Source organism: Hibiscus syriacus, unplaced genomic scaffold, assembly GCF_006381635.1.
Source record: "Hibiscus syriacus cultivar Baekdansim isolate YM2019G1 unplaced genomic scaffold, ASM638163v2 tig00110004_pilon, whole genome shotgun sequence".
Taxonomy (NCBI): Eukaryota; Viridiplantae; Streptophyta; class Magnoliopsida; order Malvales; family Malvaceae; genus Hibiscus; species Hibiscus syriacus.
The window spans coordinates 598,969-625,791 of NW_024062557.1; positions in this window are offsets into that span (position 1 = coordinate 598,969).

Here is a 26,823-nt window from a genome sequence, read left to right on the forward strand (position 1 = left end):
TTTCATACACAGAAGTCCTTGCAGAAGAGATATCCCCAGGGGGATTGATTTTCAGGATTAATTATTCACATGAAACAATGTAATTAATGCATGATAGAATTATTTGAATTAATTTTCTTTTTCTTCTTGCTCCCAGCATTTCTCAATTATTCAGGCTCAACTTCAGAAAATTGATGTGAGATGCCCCACATTGTATTCTTAGAAGAAGGTTTATGCTTTAGTGAACATCTTGTACTCAATGTCTTCAGGTTTTATTGGTAGAAAAAATGTCAGTTTTGAGTCTAAGAATGATGGTGACTTTATTTTCTCAACGAAAGGTAATGGTATGAATTTTGCCTCGAAAAAAAATAAAGAAATGTTTCAAAGTCTCAAAGAGAGGGAATGTCAAAATTTGGTTCTTTGGTAGTGACCATGATTATTTCGGGTAAATAATCAAGAGATTTTATTTTGATTTAGATAGTATAAGAAATGTCTAATCTTGTCATATGTCAAAACCTATAATTCTTGAAGAATTAAGAGAATCTGTAACTCATTTGATATTCGAAGAACTAAAGATTAAAACTTGTTCAATTATTTAACCTTAGAAGGTAGCATAAGTTCAATTATTAGAAGATTAAGCAAATATGAAAGACATAACAAAAATGATTTCAAACAAAACAATGCTCTCAATGCAAGTGGTAGATACAATGCTCCCATCCTTCTTCGATTGTCCACTCCCTTGAATCAATCAAATTATGGATCTTGCGCTTCAGTGCCCCACAATTCTCAATGAGGTGCCTTGATCTTCAGATGGTGATAGCGTCATGTCCATAGCTTTCAATTCTTTTCTAGGAACGAATGGGGTGACTTCATCTCACCTCAAAATCTTTATCCCTAGATTCTCCGCAAGTTGCTCTCGGGATCCGTGATTAGTGCACATGTTGAGATGCAATATATATACCATGTAATGCACAATGTGTATATACTTATGCAAAGATGCACATGCAAATGCAAAGATGCAAAAATGGGAGTCAAAAATATGAGATGCAAATTCAACAAGGAATTGTCCCAAAATAACTGTTCTTAGAACAATTCTTGAAAAACTGACGATGTCTCGATACACTAGGGAAGTGAAGTTCTGGTCCATCTATAAGTTGCCTAGCTCCTGCGAGCATCTGGGTACCGCATCATCTTCAAAGCTTTTACCTCATCTCCTACTTTCAGAAGTCTTTCGAGTTGGTTCATGATATTCAATTATTGGTTTCGACATTGAATCGTATCAAGTCTAACTTGTTACCTCAGCATGCAAATGTCCGGATCGTCTCCTTGGTAGATAGACTCCCTCTAGCTCCTACTTCATCTCCTATTTCCATAAATCTTTTGAACTGGTTTTTCATCTTTAACTATTGGCTTCAGCATCAAATCATCTCGATTCCAACTTGTTAGCTAAACAGTTTCTCTTTCTCAACCAGCTTTGAGTTTCTGAGGAGCTTTGGTTTCCCATCTTCGAAACATAACAACCCTTATGCTATAAGGTCTTCGACTTTTAATTTCAGAATTATGCAATTTTCTGTAGAGTGACCAAAATCTCCAGAATGATAATTGCATGAACTCTTGACATTTTGCCAATTTGGATGCAAATAAGTACTAGGAGGAATGGGTGTTACAAGACCACTTTCAAAGAGAAAGGGTAATAATTTTGAATATGAGATTGGAATTGGAATGAGATGTGTCATCCTCTTTTTCTTCTCGCCTTTTTTAGCCTTTTTTAATGGGACTTGGTCCTCTTTCACATTTTTTTCCTTGAACCAACTTCAATTTCCATGTCCTCTGTCATATTTCCCGATCCTTGAAGCTGAGTTAGATTTCTAAATTCCCTAACAGGTTCTTGGCCATTCATTATCGTAGTGTTTTCATTCAGATTTTTTTCCATGGCTTCCATCCTTTTATGCTCAATAGGGTTTTCTAACATTTTCTCCCAATATAGTATAGTAACCATCATACTCATCAGCTTAGACATTTGTTCCCTGGACTCATCTTGGAACATTCTTGTTTCTTTAAACATTTCTCGTTGAATCTCTACAAGCTGCTCTTGGATTCTCTCAATCTTTCCAACTCGTGCTAATATTCCATCCATTTTTTCGATCTTTTAAAGACCTGCCCCTGATTCTTAAATGTACTTTCAGAAATCCTGATTCCAAAATATTTCACTGATTAATCCCATGTTTTCATGATTTGACACATGTTATCATGCTATGCAAAATGTGAATGTAAATAAAAATGCAAATGCATATGTATGTATGAAAAAGGTGCAATTCAAGAGCGATCTTCTTAAAATAGCTTTTATTAAACACAAAAGGTTTTTAGTACATCCAAAAGATCATTACATATAAGGGATAACTTTCCCCCCTAACTTCTCAATCTCTTTAAAAAGCCAATTTAATTTCCATTTATGTTCTAGAATCGAGTTGTCATTCTGCTTCAATTCCCTTGTAAAACTAGCCATCTTTCTACCATATTTACATTGCTTGCTTGGGCAGCAACTTTCTTAATGTCATTATATTTCTATTGAATCTTACCTTCCATCTCCTGAAATTGTAGACAAAATTGCTCATTTTCCCTCATAAGAGAGCCCTTGTGTTCAAGAAGTTCTTGTACAAGATCTCCATAATCTTCTACCATCTTCATCAATGTGTGGTTCTTGTCTCTAGTGGATTTTAATTCAGTATCAATCTCAAGCTGGCTGAACTGATACAAAGCTTCTATATTGGCTATAGTCTTCTTCAGCATCTGGTTTTCAGCTTGTCATTTTCCCAAATTGATGATGGATGTATTGCACATTTCTTCTGCAATCTGTAAGTCATAAGAAAATTTCTTGGCTCGATCTTCATGTATCTTTTCATCATTTTTCAGTTTAATGATTTATGTTACCCATTATTCTAGGGTATTTCCTAGACCAACATTTTAAAAGCTTGATTGATTTTTTCAAAAATCATTAAGCATGCCTTCGACCTCTATGCTCAATTTCTTGTTTTCATCTTTCTAAAAACGGGCTTGAGCTTCATAAAAACTCTCTTCTTTATGACTGCTTCTATTGATTCTCTTACCATAAACTGCTTTTGGTACCAATCTAACAGGATCCTTTGGGTACATAACTTTCAATGTTTTTGAGATCTTCTTCAAGATACCAGTCCTTAACTTCGTTATAGTTCACTTGATCATGAAACCCTTTGTCCATAATGAAAACCTTTAATTTTGATGACCACTCTTGAATCAACACTCTTGATTATGTCATGATTATGCAAATGCAATCAAAAGAAATTAATATGTGTAACTTTAGAATTGACAAAGATAAAAAAAACTGGTTAGTACCAATTAACAGAAAGAAAGAAAAAAAATCCTATCTATTGTATATACATCCTAACATCATGCTTTCTTTGGGAAAAATAAACCTAACCACATGATTTCTAGTTCGCATGCATTTATTCAGAAAATAAAATAATACCAAATAAATTAAAAGACTCAACATGCTTTTCCTTGTGTGCTAACCTTATGAGATTTATTTGGGGTTAGGTTCTGACTAGACTTCTCTTTTGGCTTCTCTCTCTTAGAGAGAGAAGCTCTCGTCCCTCTCTAGGATTCCCTCTTCGGAGGAAATCTGGCCACCATCGGCCGCCTTGTTCCGAAACCGATTGCTTCGAACATACGACTTTCCAACGAATCTTCCAGGCTTCGACGATGGCAAGGTAGGCTCATTCTCCTTTTCTTTTGTGCTTTCCTCGTTATTTCTTTGATTTCCTCTCTTGCTCTTGCTACGTATATAGATGTTTGCTATTGGTTCCTCTTATTTGCTCTTGCTTGCTCTGTGTGGGTACTTATATTCCTCATTTTATTCTTGTAGGTTCAAGGCTTTTTATAGCCCTCGGAAGTCGGCCAAAATGATGATCCTACCCAGTGAGTCACCGAACCTACGGTGGTGACTCACCCCTAGGTTTGCGACGTGTGCGGCTCTCCTGGTGTCTCTGGAATCTTCTGGCGAGGCGTCAACGTCATGGAAGCAGCTGGAGTAGACCATCTGGAGGTGACGACAAGATGATAACCCTAGGGTAATGATGAAACCCTAGGTTTCTAGAATCATCTGGATCATTTGTGGTCGTTGGAACTGGAGAAATCCAACGGTGATGGTTGCTGGCGATGTTGGAAACCCTAGAAGCATTTGGACCTCCTCGGGTCTGCTGGGATTGGGCCTGAACTGGGTTATTGGGTCTGAACGGGTTATAAATTGAGTCTGGACCTAGCTCGGGTTAGGTTGTAATTGGGCCTGCAGTTGGGCTTGTAATTCAGGCCTTCGAGCTTTATAAAGAAATATTATTATTATTATTATTATTATTATTATAATATAATAATAATATTATATATAATAGATACTTCACTCGGTCAAAAATAACTGTCGATACCTTCCCCCTCTTTCCTTATTTTTGTGTTAACAAGAATAAAGCAAGATAAAAAGACAGAAGTTTTCATCGAGTGGACTTCATACTTTTTTGGGAAATTCATTCCACATAAGAATAAGAATATTATTTCATACGATAATCATTTTAAAATACCTTCCTAATTAATTAAGAAGATATTTAATGACCTATTGTATGAAAATAATACAACTTAAATACTCATATACAAAATAATGATTAAAAATATAAAAATATAAAAATACTAGGTTATTAACACAAAGGTTATATATTTTAGGTACTAAAATATAAATATCCTATAATAATATTAAATATTAAAGGAATAAAAAAATCCAAATTAATAATCATAATTCGAAACATCACAAAAGTTATGTACTAATAGTATATTTTAACCTATATTATAATTTGGGATCAAAATAAAAATTATAAAAATTAATAGGGACTAAATACAATATTTTTCCTAAATTATATATAAATATATAATATCTCTCCAGATCCAACGGTGATGGTTGCTAGCGATGTTGGAAACCCTAGCAGCAATTGGGCCTCCTCGGGTCTGCTGGGATTGGGCCGAAACCAAGTTGTTGGGCCTGAACCAGTTGTAAACTGAGTCTGGACCTAGCTCGGGTTGGGTTGTAACTGGGCCTGCAGTTGGGATTATAATTCGGGCCTTCGGGCTTTGTAAATAATAATAATAATAATAATAATAATAATAATAATAATATATAATATAATAATATTAGTATATATAATAGATACGTCACTCGGACGAAAACAACTGTCGACAGGAACACTGTAAAAACCAGGTAATTTTAATAAAACACATTTTATTTTTATCAAAATATTGAGTTTTGGGGTTTGCAAAAATCCAAAAATCAGGTTCGGGAGTCGGTTACGAGTGGGGAAGGATTAGCACCCCCACAAGCGCCAAAAAATTGCTACCTAGTTGATTACGCTATATTTAAAATCGAAAATTTTGAGTTCGATCTTTATTTAATTTAAAAATCATTAGGAATGCAGAGTTTGAAAAGGGTATTCGTTTATTGAGACCGATAGTATTCGCCCCCGAGCGTAAATGCGGGAGATCAACTATTGTGCCTAATAATCGAACATTACCTCATTTTTAGAAAATATAATGCGGTTTTGAAAAGGATGTCGACTTATTTGGGGAATCACCAGTAGTCACCCCCTGAGTATGATCGCGGGAGATATACTATTAATTCCTTAAATAAGTGAACATTGCCTTAAATTTAAAATAAAATGCAATCAAACAAAATTTTATTCAATCCTAATTAATCTATAGTAAATTAAGGCTTTTTCTAACTTAAGGTGTCAAATTATGAGAATTAAGGAACCTAGGGGCTCAAATCTAAAAATGTAGGCTCTAGTATTAATCCTATTTGATTTTAAATAATTATTTAATCGAATAACCGAGAGGGTCCCTCGAGCGTTTACGCGAGGGCCGACTCGAATTATCCCCTAAATTAAAAGACTAGTTTGAAATCTAAGCTAAAATGGAGGCTCTATTTAACCTATTTAATTATGTCAATATTAAAAGTCTAATCGAAGTTCAGGGACTGAAAGGGGCTAGGTCTAAAGTAACGAGTTCTAAAAGATTTAAAAGTCTATGGACCTAAAACGATAACTTCTAAAGTTAGGAGGCTAATTAAAAACCTAATTAATCTAAATTATTACACTAAAATTTTTAGAAAATATTAATTATTAATTAATTTTAGAATCGAACAATCGATTCGAGTAATCAAGTGTATAATGCAAAAACTCGACTCGAATTGCTCCCTAATTAAACTAAAGTGTCATCCTAATTTATAAGTTTGATTTGAATACTAAATCTAAGAAATAAAACTATGAAGCATTAAAACAATTAAGAAACATATATAATTAAAATAATAAAAACAACAAATAAAAAATAAAAACAGTAAAACAACATAAAATAAAAATAAAATACGAGGACCTAATTGCATAAATATAAAATTACTAAACTAAAAGACAATAAACTAAACATGCAATAGGGACTAAATTAAAATTAATATTAAGGTAAAGGTTAAGAATAGGAAATTATATTATCATATACTCTCAATGTAAGATATTATTATAAACTAATAAAATGTGTTCAATATATTCATAAATAAAAACATGTAATGTGTACATAATATAATATAAGTAATATAAGATGTATTTAATAAATATAAAATATAATGTAAATATAGTAAAAACATATCACAACATTTAATGATAATAAAATAATAGAAAGTTAAATATATACACACATATACACGTAAACATAGGAGAATAATTGTTAATTCCACACAATTAATACAAACATATTTGTACAATAAAACATATATATTCATGCAATTAATGTTTACCTTTTACCCTGACGTAAATGCAAATATGAAGAATAAATTTTAATGGGCTAATATTAAAGGAAATAAATACAAATTCTAACATAATTCTAAAATGGATGGAAAGTTAGATTATTTGGTAATTACATGTAAATAAAGGATACTAAAATAAATGTACAACTTAAATATACAAAATCTGAATATAGGAATAAAATAGTAACTTTGACTAAATTAATAAAAAAAATGATCATAATTATATTAAATAAGTAAACAAAAATATAGATTAAAAATTAAAAGGTAAAAATTAAAAGGCTAGAACAACAAATACAAAAAAAGAAAAAGGAAAGTGTTGAAATTATGGACTATAATATAAAACATGCGTAAAATAAAGGGACCTAAAATAAATTATTCATTTTATTTAAGCCTAAAAAATAATCTGTTAAAATAAAATGGAAAAATTACAAAATCAGTCCATAAAAATTTAAAAAATTAAAAGGTCACTACACATGACCAAAGTGTAAAACACACTAAAAATAGGGGGACTAAAATAAAATTATACCAAATATTATAAAGCATGCACAGAAAAATGTAAAATAACAAAATAGATCCCTGACAGTGACTTCTTTATAAAAACACATGTGAGTTAGGGGGACTAAAGTAAAATTTCCCCCTAACCCACTTTATATATACAACTTTCTCTTTTTTATTTTTTAATGATTTCATTTTTTTGGTTTTTTTAAAAAAGAAGAGAGAGAAGCTCTCCCCTCTCTCTAGGATCCGACAATCGTTGGCATCTCCTTCAATCATCGATCACCATTCCAGCCATCGTCGGTTGTCGCCTCCGGTGGCTGTTGGCCACCAAAATTTACGGGGAGGCTCGTCTCGGACTCCTCGTCACGGATCTAGACTTGGTTTCGCACGAAACAACCTCTGTCACCGTAAAAATGGCCGAGACCGTTCGAATTTCCAGGCTCCGGTGACTCCTCCGACGATTCAAGGTAAGATTCGACCCTCTTTTATTTTTTGTATTATTATTGCTGGTTAGTTGGGATTTAGATTCGAAATAAAAGATTATTTTGATTTTTTAAAATCGAATATATGTTTTAGTTTTTAGCGGAAACTAAAGCCACCCTCTGCTTTAAAAAAAACTATTGATATTCAAAGTAAAAAAGACTCACGAAAGAAAATAAATAAATAAAATATGTTGTTCGAATGTAAAAAACAGAGAAAAAACCTTAAAGGTGATTGTGTATTCCTACAGAATCAAACATTACAGTATTTTTTTAGAGGATTTTTCGATCTCCCCCAGTCCCCTGTTACCGTTTCATTGCTTGGGTTAAATACCCATTTTTTTACAGAGATGAAAATGATTCCAACTTGTTTTTTTCTTCTTGTTTCTGCTGCATGTAATGGAGTGTAGTGGAGTGGTGGCCTTCTTCGGGTATTGGGGCAGAGAAAGGTGATCTCTGATTGGTAGGGAAAATAGTGGGATTTGGTTGGGTAGAGGAACAGTGGATTAGATTTTCGGGTCGGGTTTGGGTTGGACCCGGTTCGGGTCTGTTTTGGTTTTGGGGTTTTATTTTGGGTTTGGGGTAGTTGGGCTTGAGGCCTGTTAGTTATGGTTGCTTAAAAATGGTGCTTATACTCTACAAACTGATTGAATATCAGAAATGATATCCTTATAAAAAGGGGGTTTGATAGCTAGTAGATTCATTAGTCATTCAAGAAGTGATTTATCATGATCATAGTATTCAGATATATCAACAAGGTATTCAAGAATTCTTGCATCAAAATTTATTTAGGATTCGGACATTTCCAAAGTGATTCCATCAATAAGGCTTATAAGGGTATTTTAGTCATCCAATTCCTGTGAAATTTGATAAACCAATTTAATAAAGGTATACAACAACTTACATAATTCTAGATTTCGAGCATCTTAACATGTTTTCAATTCCAATCACATTGTACAATTATCAGTAAATGTGACATCAATTATGTAGATAAAGAAACTTCACGAATATTCATTTCTTAAAAATGATTGCACTGTAAAATTGAACTGATCACCTTCAGAACCATCTTTGGAAGGATCATGAGAAGACAAGCATGTATTTAAGTAGTATTTATTTATTTCCTGTAATGTAACAGTATTAGGGATGATTGACCTACTTGGGTCGTACTCTATAACCTCAAGGGTACTACAACATTTAAAACTTCACTTGTATCTTCAGAAGTTATCCTAAGGCATTTGCTTAATCCAAGTCATGGGGGTATTTAGATCATTATGGTATTCGAGGTAGATTTATTCATTTCAGAGCTTAAGGGTATTCAGTCATTCCAGGGCTTGGGGTATTTCGGGTCATTTTATATTTTAGGGGTATTTCAGTCATTTCCTTCCATTCAAACTTATCATTTATTTCAGTCATTTCAGACAATTCTGACAATAAGTGTACTTTTGATAAGTTAGTCTTCCGGTGTATACTCATAAATCAGAAATTATAAGTCTAGTGCCTTTTCAAAGGTTACGCACTGTTTATCATAAATCTTCCGAACAAAATAGGAACTTAATAGTTAAATCAGTAATTTATCGGATTAGATACAAATTCTTAGGGTACTTTCTCAATTAGGGCCAATCCAGACTATTTATACCTCTCAAGGGTAATTCTATAATTTCTCATCTAGATATTTTTAGTGTTTAAGTTTTTAACAAGAGTACTAAAATTTTAAGGGTTATGAGGTTAAACGCTTCACTGGTTAATCATAGAACTTGGAATTGTTCCTTATAAATCTTCTAATTTCTTATACGAGCCATCAAAGTTTTATTCAGTTACTTACTTTTTACCATATTTGAATCTAGTTTAGAAATAATTAATCATACAGATGAGACGAAACATATTCAACCATGTACTTAGCAATACCAACATGTACCGTAAAGCATGCATAAGGTAGTAAAGTATTACCTCGATTTTTTTAACCATATCGATCGACCTTTTAAACTTTATTTGATCGCTCTCAGACTTGAATTCGACGTCCCACAAAGTCTCAGATACATATCAAAGTAAATTTTGTTGAAAACAAAACTTAATCAGGAAAACTATTCGAATCAGAAGGTAAAATGTTGAAAATCAGCTTACTGAGTTTGAATTTGGCGAAATGGACCTAAAAATGGACTCAGGATGTCAAAAAAATCATAATAGGTGTTCTCGAAAAAAGTCAACTGTCGGTTAATAAGTCATGCTGATCTATTCGTTCTTCTAGAAGCGCTGATTGGACCTTCTAGAAATTGCCACATCAAACCGTGTCATTCCCAAAGTCGTGCCTATGTCTCCAACCGTGACTAAATAATAACAAAAATTACATAATGCACCCGTTTTACTACTAATTCTGGAGAGTAAGACCCTGCACGAAAATAAGCATAACACAACCAAATCATCAGCAAAAAATCCATAAGATCGAAGAATTAATGAGCAAATATTACCGATTCAGAACACTCATCAAATTCCCCCTCACTTATTCAATGCTTGTCCTCAAGCATTCATCAATTAACATATCAAAATCATAAGTTGACATCTCCAATTTCAATTTATTTCCCAAACTTCCAATCGAACTAAGTCCATGACAATTGTCGAATTCAAGTTACAATTAAGCAAAGGCACAACTAAGAAAATTTAAAATAAGTAAGATATCCCAATTAATTGAAATTTCAATTAAACATGACTCAATACCTCACAAAGATTCACATATATCCGCTCAAAGTGTTTGAGGTAAATAAAATCACTCAAACCGAAACTAACCAAAATATTACCATAGGCTTGGAATCTAATCAAGTCTCCACCACGAAAAATGAACATAATGCAATAATCAAGGGGTCTTAAAACAAGGTGTGACGGGGCTTAGGTTAGGGTAAGGAAATGGCCAAAAAGAAAGGTTTAAAATACCAAAACAAGATATCAAAATAATTAAGAATAATCCAAGAATTAACATGAAGCACAATGAAAAATAAAACAAGCAAAAAGATAGATGAAAGGCTATTGAAACGATCGATTTTTCCTTCTTCTTTTTTTCGAACGAAGGGTATATTTTTTATGTTCGAAATAGTGAACAAATTTTTGATTTTTCGCAATAGTGAATTTTTTTTCGTGGAACAAGAATGATACAAGATCTCAAGTCTTAGTAAGGGTGTGAAAAGAGAGGAAAAATAAAAAAAATGATTCGAGTTTAATTATGAGGTGCATCCTGGTCCGGATTCCATTGGAATCGTTGCAATTTCTCATGGTTGCAGTGGTGTGGCAGCACGTGCATGTGAACTTGTGGGACTAGATCCTGCAAGAGGGAGTTTCACCAATAACTTCAGTCGATATGGGTATATTTATCTTATGCGCCATAAATCTGAAGCCCTTGAAAAGTTTAAGGAATTTAAAAAATGAAGTACATAATAAACTAGGGAAGAGTATTAAGGCACTTCGACTAGATCGAGGTGGAGCACATAACAATGACATAACCCAATGCCCCGTTAGCAGATAGAATAAACATAGAAACCCATGGAGAATAAATTCTAGCAAGACCGATTTGTTTATCAGCGATGAAGAGTCATAAGGATTGATGTAATCTGACTCTAAATCAGCCAAGCATATGAGCTGCGTGTAAAACAAAGAAACAGAAATATGCTCAAATATGGTTCATTAGTGGATATGTAAATGGGTAGGCTTTTTGGGAAAAGTGGGTTTATCCTAAGTGCCCCTATCACATTAAAACATTACGTTCAACATGTAGTCTCGATATGCATTGTGATTACAAGTTCTAGAACATCCTAATTAGTCTGGCACACACGAGTCAAATAATGAGCAAGAAAGAAAATGTATGCTCATTAGGCTCAAATCTCACAAGAAAAGTTTATATGCACTGAGTCAAGTTCATCTCTATCGAAAAAAGAATGAAATATAAATACTCAACAAAAAAGTCACCAGTTATACCAATCACCAATCATGCAAATTAAATTCGATCAAAACATGATCACAATCCAAAAGGAAGTAAGATTATAAAGTGAAGTTCAAGACTAGAAACCAACGATCCCAACACTTCAATATCAGAATAACTCAATTTCAAACAATCAAACAAGTCAAGGAAAACTTTAACGACATGCTTATTCTTCCCCCTCACTAAATCTGTTTTATCCCAAAACGCATATCGAATTTAAAAAAAAGAGGGAAAAAGAATACTCTCCAATCTAGTGGCGATCGCGGCCACAACCATGTCCAGACGAGCCTGGGCAAAGGTAAGAAGTATTCGATCGGAATTCGAATCTGTTCAGAGAAAAATAAAATAAAATTAAGCAAAATAAAATAAATGGAATGAAATGAAATAAATTTTGCTAAAAATAAAGTGAAATTAAAATGAAAATAAAAAAATGGGTTGCCTCCCATCAAACGCTTTTGTTTAACGTCGTTAGCTCGACGACATGATTTTTCAGACTGCGGGTTTCTCTAAATTGATTTCTTCGATTAGACCAACCGGAGTATTTTCATAATACGGCTTCAATCTTTGACCGTTAACTTTAAATCGAACTCCTGAGTTATCTTAAACTTCAATATCACCATGAGGAAATACTTGAGTTACTATAAACGGTCCGAGCCATTTTGATATGAGTTTTTCTGCAAAAAGTTTAAATTTGGAGTTAAATAACAAAACCTTTTGGCTGACAGAAAAAAGTTTTAAAAGAAATTCTACTATCGTGAAATTCTTTTGTTTTTTCTTTAAATTTCCGAGCACTGCCATAGGCATTTTTTCAGATTTCTTCAAGTTCTTGAATGTGTAATTTTTTTAGCTTCACCAACCGCATCCATGTCCATGTTACATTATTTAACGGCTCAATAGTTCCGATGTTCTAACTCAACAAGTTAATGGCATGGTTTACCGAAAACAAGCCACTATGGTGACATCCTAATGGGACCTTTATAAGAGGTTCGATATGCCCAAAGTGCATCATTTAATTTTTTTTCAAGAATTGTTTTAATTTCCTGATTTGATACTTCTGCCTGTCCATTTGTTTGTGGATGGTAAGCGGTAGCAATTCTTTGAGTTACTCCAAATTTCTTCATCAATGATTCGATCACTCGGTTTATGAAATGTGTTCCTCTGTTGCTTATTATAGCTCGTGGCGTGCCAAACCTGGAAAAAATAGTATTTTTCCAAAAATTAACTGTAGTTTTAGCATCATTATTATGAGTGGCTTTAGCTTCCACGCATTTAGAAACATAATCTATAGCTGAAATAATATAGGTATTTCCAAATGACGAAATAAAAGGACCCATATAATCGATTCCCCAAACATCAAAACTTTCACTAACTTGTATAGAATTAAGCGACATTTCATTCATACGGCTTAAATTACATGTACATTGACATCTTTCACAAGTTTTACAAAACATATAAGAGTCTCGAAAGATGTTAGGCCAAAAGAAACCACATTCAATAATTTTATGAGTTATACGTTTTGGCCCAAAATGACCACCACAAGAATAAGAGTGACAAAGTTGTAAAATTGAATTTACCTCATTTTCGGAAATACATCGTCGAATTGCCTGATCCAAGCAGTGCTTCCATAAATAAGGATCATTTCAAATATAATATCGAGACTCATGCTTAATTCGATTGATTTCAGCTCTCGGCAAATCTAATGGTAACTTACCTTTGGCCAAATAATTAACCATGTCTGCAAACCATGGGGTTATGCTTTGCGCCACCATCAATTTTTCTTCTATGCTTTGTGCCACCATCAATTTTTCTTCAGGAAATTCTTCTCTAAGTGGTGGGTCAGATGTGGAAAGGGGAATTTGACTCAAGTGATCCGCTAGTAGATTTTCACATCCCTTTTTTGTCTTTGATTTCCAAGTTAAATTCATGTAAAAGCAGGATCCATCAGATAAGCCTCGATTTGTCTTCCTTTTTGCTCATCAAATACCTTAAAGTTGCATGATCGGAAAAAACAGTAATTTTAGTGCCAAGCAAATAAGATCTAAATTTTTCTAAAGCAAATATTATAACAAAAAGTTATTTTTCCGTAGTTGAATAATTTTTCTGAGCCGAGTCCAAAGTTTGAGATGCAAGACTATGACATGTGGTTCTTTCCCTATTTTTTGGTCGAGAACGACTCCAACGCTAGCATCTGATGTGTCACAATAAGTTCAAAGGGGTAATTTCAATCTAGTGCCTGAACAATTGGAGATGAAATAAGCTTTTCTTTTAATGAATCAAAAGACTCATTGCATTTGGAATTAAAGTCAAAGTCTTGATCCTTTTGAAGAAGATTGCATAAAGGTTGTGCTATCTTCGAAAAGTCTTTAATAAACTTGCAGTAAAATCATGCATGGCCAAGAAAGAACGATTTTCCATCACAGTTGTGGGGTAAGGAAGTGAGCGTATATATATTATATGTTTTAGCTTTATCAACCACAATCCCTTTTGAGGAAACAATATGACCTAAAATTAACCCTTTATCAACCATAAAATGACATTTTTCATAGTTTAAAACAAGGTTACATTCTAGGCCTCTTTTAAGCACATTAGTTAAATTATCAAGACATTCATTAAAAGAATTACCATAAACCGTGAAGTCATCCATAAAGACTTCGATGCATTTTTATATATAGTCGGAAAATATACTTAACATGCATCTTTGGAAGGTGGTCGGTGCGTTACAAAGACCAAAGGGCATCCATCTATAGGCAAATGTACTGAAGGGACAAGTAAAAGTCATTTTCTCTTGATCCTCTGGTGCTACTGAGATTTGAAAAAAACTTGAAAAACCATCAAGGCAACAATAATGAGTTTTGTAATGCCCCAAATATTGAATTAGGGACTTTATTGAAATGATTTAAAATTTGAGAATCTATTTGATTAATTGATAAAAGATGAGAATGATTTGGGAATAGTAGTTTAGACTAAATTGTAGTAATGGAGGATTAAAAGGGCATTTTGGTCATTTGGAATAAAATTAATTTAAAATTCATTCTTCATAGCATATTAAAGTAAAAGAAATAAGGGGAAATTAAGTATGATAGAAACTTAAGGAATGATTAAATGGGATCAAAACTAAGAAATAGATGAAATATTGAAGATCTAAGAAAATGGTTTTTTGAATGATATGTTAGAATATGAGTTTTTACTAATGTTTATTAGTAAATTTGACTTGTCAAAGATGTAAATAAGAGATTAGAAGCATTGGATGGGATTAAGAACATGTTAGAAAAAGGGGTGTGATTATTAGATTTGCATGTTCTTAGAAGAGGTTAGATGTTATAAGTAGCTAAATGAAGGAAAATTAGTTGAGATAAGTAAAGAAGAGTTTTGATAGTATTGTGGGAGGTAAACATAACAAAATTTGACCCCATTTGGGTAATAATCAGGTTGAAAACTGGAAAATCTGGGCACAGGTATCGGTACTGATAAAACAGTAGCGATACTATAGGCTAAAATAGGATGAATCAACTGAGTAGTATCGATAGTGATGCAATCGGTATCGATACCGAAAAGAAAGTATCGATACTGAAGGGAAAGTATCGATACCATTCAAAATAGAATGCAAAAATGGTATCGATACCATAATAGAGTATTGGTACCATAGTATAGTAGTATCGATACCATGGTAGGGGTATCAATACTGAGGAGCCAAAAATTTTAAGGTAGGCTGATATTGTTGTAGAAAAGTTAATAATATGTACTCTTGAGTAATGTTTAAGTGTGATTGTTAGGAATTATACTAACAATTGATATTGTACATGTATTTAATGGATATTGAATAGATCGAAATCAAGCTCCTGAGTTAAGCAAAGCAAAAGGCAAAGGCTAAGTTCTAGAGTAATCAGTTTTGCGTTTTGGATATCAAAGCGAGGCAAGCCAGGTGAGTGCATTTAATTATGTTTGTATATGTTACGGTAGTCATAGATGTATAATTGATTGATCTATGTATGGTGATTACCAAATGGCACTAAGTGTGCAAAAACTTAAGAAATTCATACTAAGTGGATGAATTTCTGTATGAGCATTTTATGTGTAAATTTAAGAAATTCATACTAAGTGGATAAATTTTCGTATGGGCACCTTGTGTGTAAACTTAAGGAATTCATACTAAGTGGATGAATTTATGTATGGGCACATTATGTGTAAAATTAAGAAATCCATACTAAGTGGATGAATTTTCGTATGGGCACTTTGTGTGTAAACTTAAGAAATTCATACTAAGTGGATGAATTTCTATATGGGCACTTTATGTGTAAACTTAATAAATTCATACTAAGTGGATGAATTTCCGTATGGACACTTTGTGTGTAAACCTAAGAAATTCATACTAAGTGGATGAATTTCTGTATGGGCACTTTATGTGTAAACTTAAGAAATTCATACTAAGTGGATGAATTTCCGTATGGGCACCTTGTGTGTAAACTTAAGGAGTTAATACTAAGTGGATGAATTTTTGTATGGGCACTTTATGTGCAAAACTAGGAAATTCATACTAAAAGTATAAATTTTTGTATTGGTAGTGGGTGTACAATCCACGTACACTAGAGTAATGATCAAGAAATGATTGTATTAGTATTACAGAAGTAAACTATCGAATGTTTAATGAATTGAAAGAAGTAATGGATTTTAGATTTTTCATAATATACTTGTATGTAGAATTTTGTTATATTTATGCCTCACTAAGAATTCTCTTAGCGTGTGTTAATTTCACGCATAGGTTTCAACATAAGCGGAGTAAGGAGATTAGCGGACATCAAAGTAAGGGTCGTCTCGTTAGTAACAATATGACATCCATGTCTATTTTGATGTAATTAGTTGGCATGTTATAGACTTAGTCAAAACACTCTGAAAAGTATTTCATTTACCTAGATGTAAAATGATGAAATGGTTGAACATTATTTTTTGTTTATTTACGTAAGTTTAATGAATGTTTTATTATTACTAAATTTAAAATTGTTTTATAAAAAGAAATAAAATTTTATGTGTTTTCAAATGGGAAAATGTTTTAAAAGTGATGTGACATATGTATCTTGTGTACGGTAAGGTATACGGGAGATGGGTGATACAAGTTTTCCCAGCTAATCTTTCAATCATTTTGTCTATAAAGGGAAGAGGAAAATGATCTTTTCGAGTAAGAGAGTTCAACCTCTTGTAATCAAAACAAACTCACCATCCATTTTGAACTCTTGTTGGCACTAACTCCCCTTCTTGATTTTCGACCACTGTGACTCCCGTTTTCTTGGGAACCACATGAATTGGACTTAACTAATTACATATGATATTGGTTAGATTACGTCAGCATCAAAGAGTTTCTGAATTTCCTTCTTTACTACTTCCATCATCGGTGGATTTAATCGGCGTTGTCCTTCTCGTGATGGCTTTGCTCTTTCTTCGACTTTAATCTTGTGTATGCAAGTTGAAAGACTTAATCCTTTAATGTCGGCAATGGTTCATCCTATGGCTTCTTTGTGAGAGCGCAACACTGCTACCAAAGCTTCCTCTTCTCCATTGGATAATTTACTTGAGATGATCACTGGCAAGGTTCCATTTTCGCCCAAAAAGGCATATTTCAAATGTTTTGGAAATTACTTCAATTATACCTCAGGTGCCTGCAAAATAGAAGGTAAAATTTTAGTTTTATAGGAAGAAAAAGATAAATCAGAATTGATTGAATTAATATTTTCAATCTCCCTTTCTTCCTTTTCGTGGCAAAGTTCAGGATCCTTGAATAGATTATAAGAAAGATTAGATTCAATATACTCATCAATTAAAGATTAGATTATAAGAAAGATGAGTAAATTTCTCATCCAGGCTGTTCGATCCAGACTTCTAGCCGATTCAGACTGGTTCAACCAGTCAGTACACTCCCAGGCTGACAGACAACGCCCAAACGCAGGGATCTGTGCGTACAGCGGCTATGGTCGTTGATTCGACATAAAATTTTATAGATTCGTAGATCGACACCATGTGAGTCTCGTGCATGTGTTATTTTTCAACGAAGCACGTTAGAGTGTAAAATTTTAAAATGTTCAAACTTTTCCAATGGTGGCCGGAGAGTGACAATGGTGGAGCAACGGCGAAGGGACACCATCGATTGGGGTTTGAGTGCACAGCGATGGCGAGTCCAGCTACAACGACGGAGAGGCAAGGGGAGGCATCCGAAATCGAGGAGAAACCGAGTGACGATGGGGGTTTGGTGAACTTTCAACCGTTCGTTCCTGTGAATGGCGTGACCACACGACGAGGGGATAGAGGGGTTTTGGTTGCGGGTGGTCGTCGGTCAAGCTGGTAGGGTCAGTGCACTTCGACGATGATCAGGACGGGGTGAATTTACGAGAAATCTGCAGTGCACTTAGGGATTGATATTGAGAGAATTTAGGGATTTTGGGGTATCCCAGGTTTTAAGCCTATAACATATATATTTAATAAAATGAAATACAATAGTGCCCTAGCTTAAACGGCTAAGGTAGGGGTAACCATAACTCTGAGGGATAAGGGTTCAAAACCCTACAACACTTGATCCATTTTTATTTTTTTACTGACCAGAAAAATGAAATATTTCATGGTTAAGTCCCTGAATTTTCCACAGGTTCCAACACCGAGTTAAAAACTTCAAAAACTTGCAATTTGATCCTTAACTTTTTTTTAATTAAATTTTAGAGTTTTTACAATCACGATCGTTAAAAATATTTGTTTAAAAGCAATCAACTAATCAGTGTTTGATGTGTGGTCTAATTTTTAATTTCATTTTTCTTTTAAAATTTAATAAATTTTCAGAAAAAAATTAACTTTTTATTTTATAAAAAAACCCTAAAATCATAATTCTCAAATTTCTAAAATCCTATTTCTTTGATTAAATTTAGGGATTTAGATGACGGTAAGTTGATGACTGGCCGTAAGAGTTCGATATGATAGTGACGATCGACAATGAGAAAGGTTTGAATGCCGATGAACAATCGGATGCATAGCAATGCCACCTTGGTGAGAACTCGTGGAATTTAGGCAAAATGCAAAGAATTTTGCACATTGGCGAACCATCGGTGAACAATTTAGCAAAAATGTAATTCACAAACAATTGGGCCATGGCTTTCAAGGAATTTAGGCTAAGGAATTTAAAGTGTGAAGGAGATTTGGTCGTGGGGGACGCATATGGTGTGAACGGGATTTGACAAAGGAATTTAGGGCATGGGAGGTTTAGGGTTTAGGTAGATTAAGGATTTAGATAATTGAGGCGATGATAATAGGGGTGTTTGGCTGTAGGGGTCTGACAATGAGTGTGTAGGCGATCGATAACAGAAACCAACGATAGGAATGAGAGACGGTGGAGTTGATTTTACTAAGAGGATCCCAGATTTTGATTCTTGATATGCTTGACGACAAGTATAATCTAAGTGTCGGGTATATGATAAGTAAGATATTTGCATGATTTTCGTATATAAATTTCTATGTTTTAACACTTTAATCTATCTCAAAGTTTTTGTTTTTGTAAGTATTTGATTTTTTAGGTATTTAAACGGTTAAAGGACAGTTCATGTATAAAAATAGAGTTTTAGTCTAATTTGGATACTTCGGAGTTTTGACAAGCATTAACAAGAATTAAAGAAAGAAGAAACATACTCAAACTACATTTTTATCTTTATCTTGTATTTGGATTGGGTTAGAATTTGAGTTTTATTTTAACGTAAACTCTTTTTCCTTATTGACGTAAATGACTTCTATTATAAATAGACTCATGAGTGGAAGACATAAAACATTTACTCTTTCTTCCTAGCTGATATTCCCCCATGAGTCACTAAATTCCTCTTTTCTAGTTAAGGTTTTTCAAGGTTATTAATTTAAGTTCTTAGTGAGACATTTTGTTCTTTATACTTTTCATCTATTTCAAGTATCTTTATATCTTTCGGACTTACTTAATAAGTATATAATGATTTATAAGCTTTGTATGTTTTTCTTCGATTTATTTATCTTTATATACAACAACCATTCAAGACATCATGGAGACAAGTGTTAAGTAACCTGGAAAACGGGTTTAAAGATATGAATTCTTATTCTTGATAAGTTAATGAAATATTGCTTTGATAGTTTATTGAGTCCCTTAATTCGATAAAACAATTTAATTGGTTTTTATTCTTATATTCTTTTCTCTAATAGTTTTAATCTTATAATAAAAGAAGTAATCATTCAGGCTTTTCTTGGTGATAGCTGACTAATTAAGTGAGATTGATTTATGCATGTACTTTAACCAAGATATTTAATATTTATGCAGATTTATGATCTTAAGTACTTAATTAATATATCAAGATCCAGCTTGACTGAAATCCTTCTCCATATTTAGTTCTCTTCACTTTTAAATTACTTTCTTTACCTTTTCGATTCTACACAAATACAAACTTCTCTCTTTTATTTTTATTTATTTCTTTGTTTATTAATAAAATTAATATTTCATTACTCTCCATGGATTCGACCCTACTTACCACTACTACAAATAATTTTTAACAGATCTTTATTTTTGACAGTTTCTACAATGGCATCACCAATATATATATATATATATATATATAATATATATATAGAGGTTAGGATCCACTTACACCTAGAGTAGAACTTTTAGTTTTACACTCTTTAAGGATCATTGGATGAGGGGAAATCAAAGGTTGAGAATAACTCATTTTTTTACAGTATATATATGGGTTAGGATCCACTTACACCTAGGGTAAAACTTATAGTTTTACACTCTTTTAGGGTCTTTAGATGAGGGGAAATCAAAGGATGAGATTAACTCATTTTTCCCGATAAATATCTTCTCATATTCTATTGTTAATCATAACATTTAATTTCCCCTCATCTAACATTCCTAAAAAGATGTAATTTTTTTCAATTTTACACTATGTAATTGGATCCTAGCCCTATATATATATATTATATATATATATATTATATATTATATATATATATATATATATATATATATATATACACACAACACATTTAAGCCATATAAATATTATCAATAAACATATTCATGTTTCATCATACAATACCATCATACCAATATGGAATATGTTCAGTCAACACTAGGTTTTGTTGTTACATATCATAAAATACTTGCCACTATTTTCCCAACGACAGCCAAGACTGGGAAATATTATTTGGTTCAATCATCTGGTGCCTATGGAGGAAGCGAAACAAATATATTTTCCATCCAGAATCCATAGATATCGAAGGCGTGCTCCAATCGAGCCGAAGGATAACAAGTGAAGCTATTCATGCAAGATCAATGCAGGTCACAAGGGGAACGCAAAGTCGGACAGCTGCTAAAGCAAAAGGATGGGAACCTCCGGGGGCAAGCTGGTATAAATTAAATACTGACGGTGCGCGAAACCAGAACTCAGAATTAGCAGCGTGTGGTGGGATTGTTCGGAATACTATTGGCGAGTGGGTAATGGGATTCAGGAAAGTTTTTGGGTGTTGTTCGACCATGGAGACGGAACTTTGGGGGTATCATGGAAGGCCTAATTCGAGCCTGGGATATGCACATAAAGAAACATAATGGTTCACCTTCATTTAAAAAAAAACTAACACGGACATAACCGAATAGACTTAGAGAAAACACATATAGCTTATCGTAGGCATTCAATGATCAATTTGAAATGGCGCGTGTTAAAGTTAAATTAGTTCAAATGGCATTGGTGGAAAAATATAATTCAAGTGGTATTGGTGGGAAAATGGATAAATGGGTTCCAAGATGTTGCTTGATTGACATCTCTAGGGACCAAATTCAAATTAATTTTAAAACCTTTTTAGTGGTTTATAATCATCCAGATAAGGACCCAAATAGTAATTTATCGTTCAAAATCTCAAATTATAATGTCCAACCACATCTTTAAACCAAATCCCAAAACCCAATTACAGTCAAATACACATCATCAATTAACCAACTAGCCCAAATATTACACAATCAAATCTTAAATTAAATTTTAACCCTGACCCATTACATTAGCCCAATTGAAGCCTCAACCAAGCAAGCCTAAATGTTAGAATTTATCAGAAACCCTAAGTTTCTCATCCTCTGCGCCGCCGCCTCGCATCCCCTCAGCTGCCACCCGTGCAGTAGTCCCAAATCCACGCCGTTGGATTCCTTCAAGCAAGCGACCATGCACACTATGGTCCCAATTGAGAACCAATGCGTCTTTAGCAGCTACGCAAGTCGCCAGCAAGATCACGAGTGCTCCATCAGCAAACCCATGCACAAACAGACAAATAGGCAAATCAAAAGTTGTGAAAAATGAGACCTTTTTGTTTACTTTAGATTTGTAACAGGGGTATTAAAAACCCCCCACAGAAAACAAATGTGAAAGAAAAGGGGGGGGGGGGGCTCCATTTTTCTATCGAAAAACAGTGTAGAGGCTCTCGTCTTTCATTTTTTAGCAAAGGATTGTAAAAGGGGAAGACCCTCCCATTTCTTTCGAAACAACAAAGCAATAGGAGTTTTTTTTTACAGAGCATTTTCAAGGTAGACAACCATTTTTTTTCCGTTGATTTTCGAACCAAACGAGAAAGAGAAAAAGGGGGTTTAGTATTTTTTTTTACCTTGGTTGTTTGGTATTTTGTCAAGCCTCTCGTCTGAGATGGGAGTCATCCGGGAGGGAAGTTGAGAAGTCAAGGTCCTTTGAGCCTTTAGATGCTTGCAAGTAGGTCTTGGGGTTCTGTTTAGAGGAGTTAGGGGGCTTCTTTGGTTCTTAGATCGTCGGGGCTACTTTCTGTCGCCCGGGGCGACTTTCTGTCGCCAGAGTTAGTAGGCGAGAAATCGGAGCTAGTTTAGGCTTTAAGGGTCGGTTTTTTGGGCTCCTTGACTTCGGATTAGGTGTTTAGAGGGGAAGGCGAGGCGTTTAAGTCTCGTTTGGATGTTGTTTGGCCTCCTCAGCCGTCGTGAACGTCGACCGGAGTGAGAAGTGGCCACTGAAATACGGTGGTCGGCGTTGGTTTAGAACCTTTGTGGGTTCTTAGTCGCGTGGGTTGAGAAGAAGAGTGGAGAGCTTTTACAAAAGAGGGGTTTTTTTTTAGGATAAAATGAAATTTACTTGAAATGGTAAATTACAAAAGAGGGGTTGGATAAAATTCTAACTTTTAATCGTTAACTTTCTAATTTACTAACTTTTAATTTACTATTTTTTAATAAAATTGAATTGATTTACTACCTCACGATTATCCGTCCGGTATAATTCGCGTTATTTATGGTCGGGTAAAATATTAAAAAATTGACCCCTAACTTTTATTTTTTATTCAATTGATTATGTTTTTGTTATTTACATTTCTTTCCTTTCATTTCCTGTATTTTAATTTCATCTTTTAAATTTCAAAATTTATGTTTTAGTCCTTTAAATTATAGTTTTAATTTTTGCATTGTTTTAATTTAATTTTTATATTCTAATTTCTTTCTTTTTAGTCCTTTTACTTAATGTTTTAATTTCATCTTTGTTTTTTTAATTATTTTAATTTAGTCATTCTATGTATTTTTAATTGCTTTTAATTTTTGTTGATAATCTTACTTTCTTTTAGTTTAGTCTTTGATAACTCATATTTTGGATCGAACTCTTAGATTTAAATTCCTTTTAATTTAGTCCTTTAATTTGGGGGAATTTTTAATTTGGTCATCGTTTTTGCTCGAGGTTTCATTTTAATTATTCGATTCAATAATTGGTTAAATTGACTACGTTAACAATTAGAGTCTCCACTTTAGGCTTAATTTCATATTTAGTCCTTTAATTTAGGGGAATTCTTAATTTGATCCTCGCTTTTTGTCGAGGTTCCATTTTAATTATTTAATTCAATAATTGGTTAAAATTGACTAGGTTAACAATTAGAGCCTCCACTTCAGGCTTAATTTCATATTTAGTCCTTTAACTGAAGGGAATTCTTAATTTGTTCATCTCTTTTGCTCGAGGTTCCATTTTACTTACTCGATTCAATGATTTATTAAAAATGATTTGGATTAATATTAGAGCCTACATTTTAGGTATAATCTCCTAGGTTCTTTAAATTTCATAATTTGTCACTTTAAGTTAGATAAAAGCCTTAATGAACCCATTTATTATAATTAGGTTCAATAAAAAATATTTGATTGCATTTTGATTTCAAAATAAGGCATTGTTTCTTTAATAGAGGGTTAGTAGTGCATCTCCTGCTTTTGCCCGGGGGTGACTGCTATTGATTCCCGAAATAAAATCAATATCCTTTTCAAAAGCCCAACATCATGATTTCTAAATCATTAAGGCAATGCTCATTTATTGAGGTTGATAACGAAGCTTCTGCTTGTCCTTGGAGGTGGTCATTATTAATCTTGGTAACTCGACATCCTTTTTAAGTATGCATACATAGCGGTTTTTAAATTAAATAAAAGTTTGAACTCTAAATTTCTAATTTTAAAATATAGGGTAATCGACTAGGTATCAATTTTGCGCACTATAGAAGTGTTAATCATTCCTCACGCGTAACCGACTCTTGAACCTGATTTCTGATTTACAAACCAAAACTTGGTATTTTAGTAAAATAAAACGTTTTATTAAAATTACCTGATTTTAGATGTTCCAATCTTACCTTAAAAATAATTGGTGGCGACTCCCATCTTTTCACGAAAATCCTATTTGTTTTCCAAAACATCGGATCGATCTTCCACCAAAAACAGATTACAACATAATAGGTAATGTCCGTTTCTAACAAATAGTATCAGGAATTTCGCACGGATAAACAAGATATACATGAATTGATACTTGAGCTACCGAATTAACTTCTTACTGAAATATTTTGATTCAATGTGGACAGGGGAAAATACATATAGTATTTTCTTTCTGACCGATAACTAATTTAAAGTGTGGATAAAAACGTACTTTGAGAAACAAAATATTATTACTAAATACGGTCACGAATAAGAACATGAACACAATACCAAAACACTCGATGTATGATGTCAGAGTATTTATTTGAATGAGAAAGTAAGAGCATACTTATAATATGTGGAGTTTATGACCAATTAATTATAGAATTATTTACGAAGAGACGGAAAGGCAAAACCACATATCGAAGTATTATCCAATGGACACAAAACCAATTAGACAAATGCGATAAGAGATACATTTGCAGTACAAGAAATCATTATCATCATAATCAATCGATCATAGCTATACGCGTACGAAAACAGATCGACTATCAATGGAAAACACGCCTAACAGATTTCTTGGGCTATCGACTTATCTTTCGAGCAGATGTATTTCCACATATCGTAGATAAAGATTAACACTTATTGAATTTACTATTGATCGAATGTACTTAATTGAGGAACGAAGATTATAAATTCCTTTCGAGAATCATTATCGAGCCTTAACAATTCACCAAGTAAGCTTGCAAAAGAAGACTCGTAGTACGACATCGAAACATTGGTTATACATTGGAAGATTATCTACTTGAAATCGCAATATAGGAGCATACGAACCAAATTTAAAATTTACTACAGACGGACAAGAACTTTATTCGAATACAGACAGAGGAAGAACAAACAATATCACAAACCAATCAGACACATTAAAATGGCAAGGGGTAGAACACACACAGAAAATTGTAAACTCAATCAGCATGTTGAAGTGCTTAGATTAGGTGTTTTGACCAAATTTTGCCTAAATGACCAATGATATGCTCATATGCGTCTAAAATGACCAAATATACAAATTTTGATTTTGGAAGCATGACTGATTGTTGTTTTATTATTAACAGGTAGGGGTGATCTGATCCGGTGATTCTATTCAAAAATTTGGATATTCGATCTATTTTTTTATTTTAAGATGATTCAGATTGGATATTTGAAAAAAAATTTCGGATAATCGGATTGGATAAATTCCAATTTCGGATTATTCGAAAATCCGAAGAAATGGGCTTTTAGATTTTAGATACCCTTTAGCATAAATGAGTAACCTACTAACCCAATAAAAATTATGATATTTAATTATTTATTGTGTGTGAGTATATATATATATATATATATATATAGAATATAGTAGAGGTATCTTATAAGTCACATTAAATCATAAAATTTAAAATTAATTTTTTTGTCAAATTAAATTTTATGATGTGACATTTAATAAAATTGGTATAATTACAAATTTGATCCTCAATACTTATTTTCAAAATGATTTCTTTAAAAATTATTTAAGTGATTTAAAAATCTTGTCTTAATTAATTTGGGGTTTCCTTTTAAAAATTGAAATAAAACACGGTTCGAGGAGTTGCCACCAATCTTCGATTAGGGTGTGATTGGGAACCCAAAATGTTTTGTCATTTTAATAAAATTTTTAATTTAAAAATTATTAAAAACATCATTTTAAGGTTTGCGTACCAAAAATTGAGTTCGTGAGTCGATTACGTGTGATGAAGGATTAGAACTCTCACAGCGCCCTAAATCGGTACCTAGTCGATTAATTAGTTGTCTTTGCAATGAATCTTACAAGTTCAAATTTAATTTAATTTAAGATCCCTTTTTAAACAAATTCCTTGAATTTTAGGATGAAAAACGACAATATTTAATTATTTCCTATCGAGAAGAAAAGGCTTCTCATCCTTAAAGCAGCAATTTCTTAATCCAAGCGGAATAAAGAAATATTACTATTCCATTCGAAAGTTCATTAATAATTCAAGTTTCAAATGCATGAATAATGATAAAAATAAAGATCAATTAAATATGAATTACCAATCCTTTTAGAAAGAATAAGGATGTTTGATTATTTAAAAACATCAAGATCGGACATTTTATAAGTTCTAACGATCTTTTCTCGATAAATTTAAATAGACAAAAATTTCTTTTTCTCTTGTTCCCAAATTTTACGTGTAGTCAATTTTTAGGGTTTTACTTAATGGGATACACTTTCATTTTAAAATCATTGGAAGTAACTTTCTTATACCTTAAGACAGTCACTTCACAACAACTCTAAAATGAAAATGTATTACCC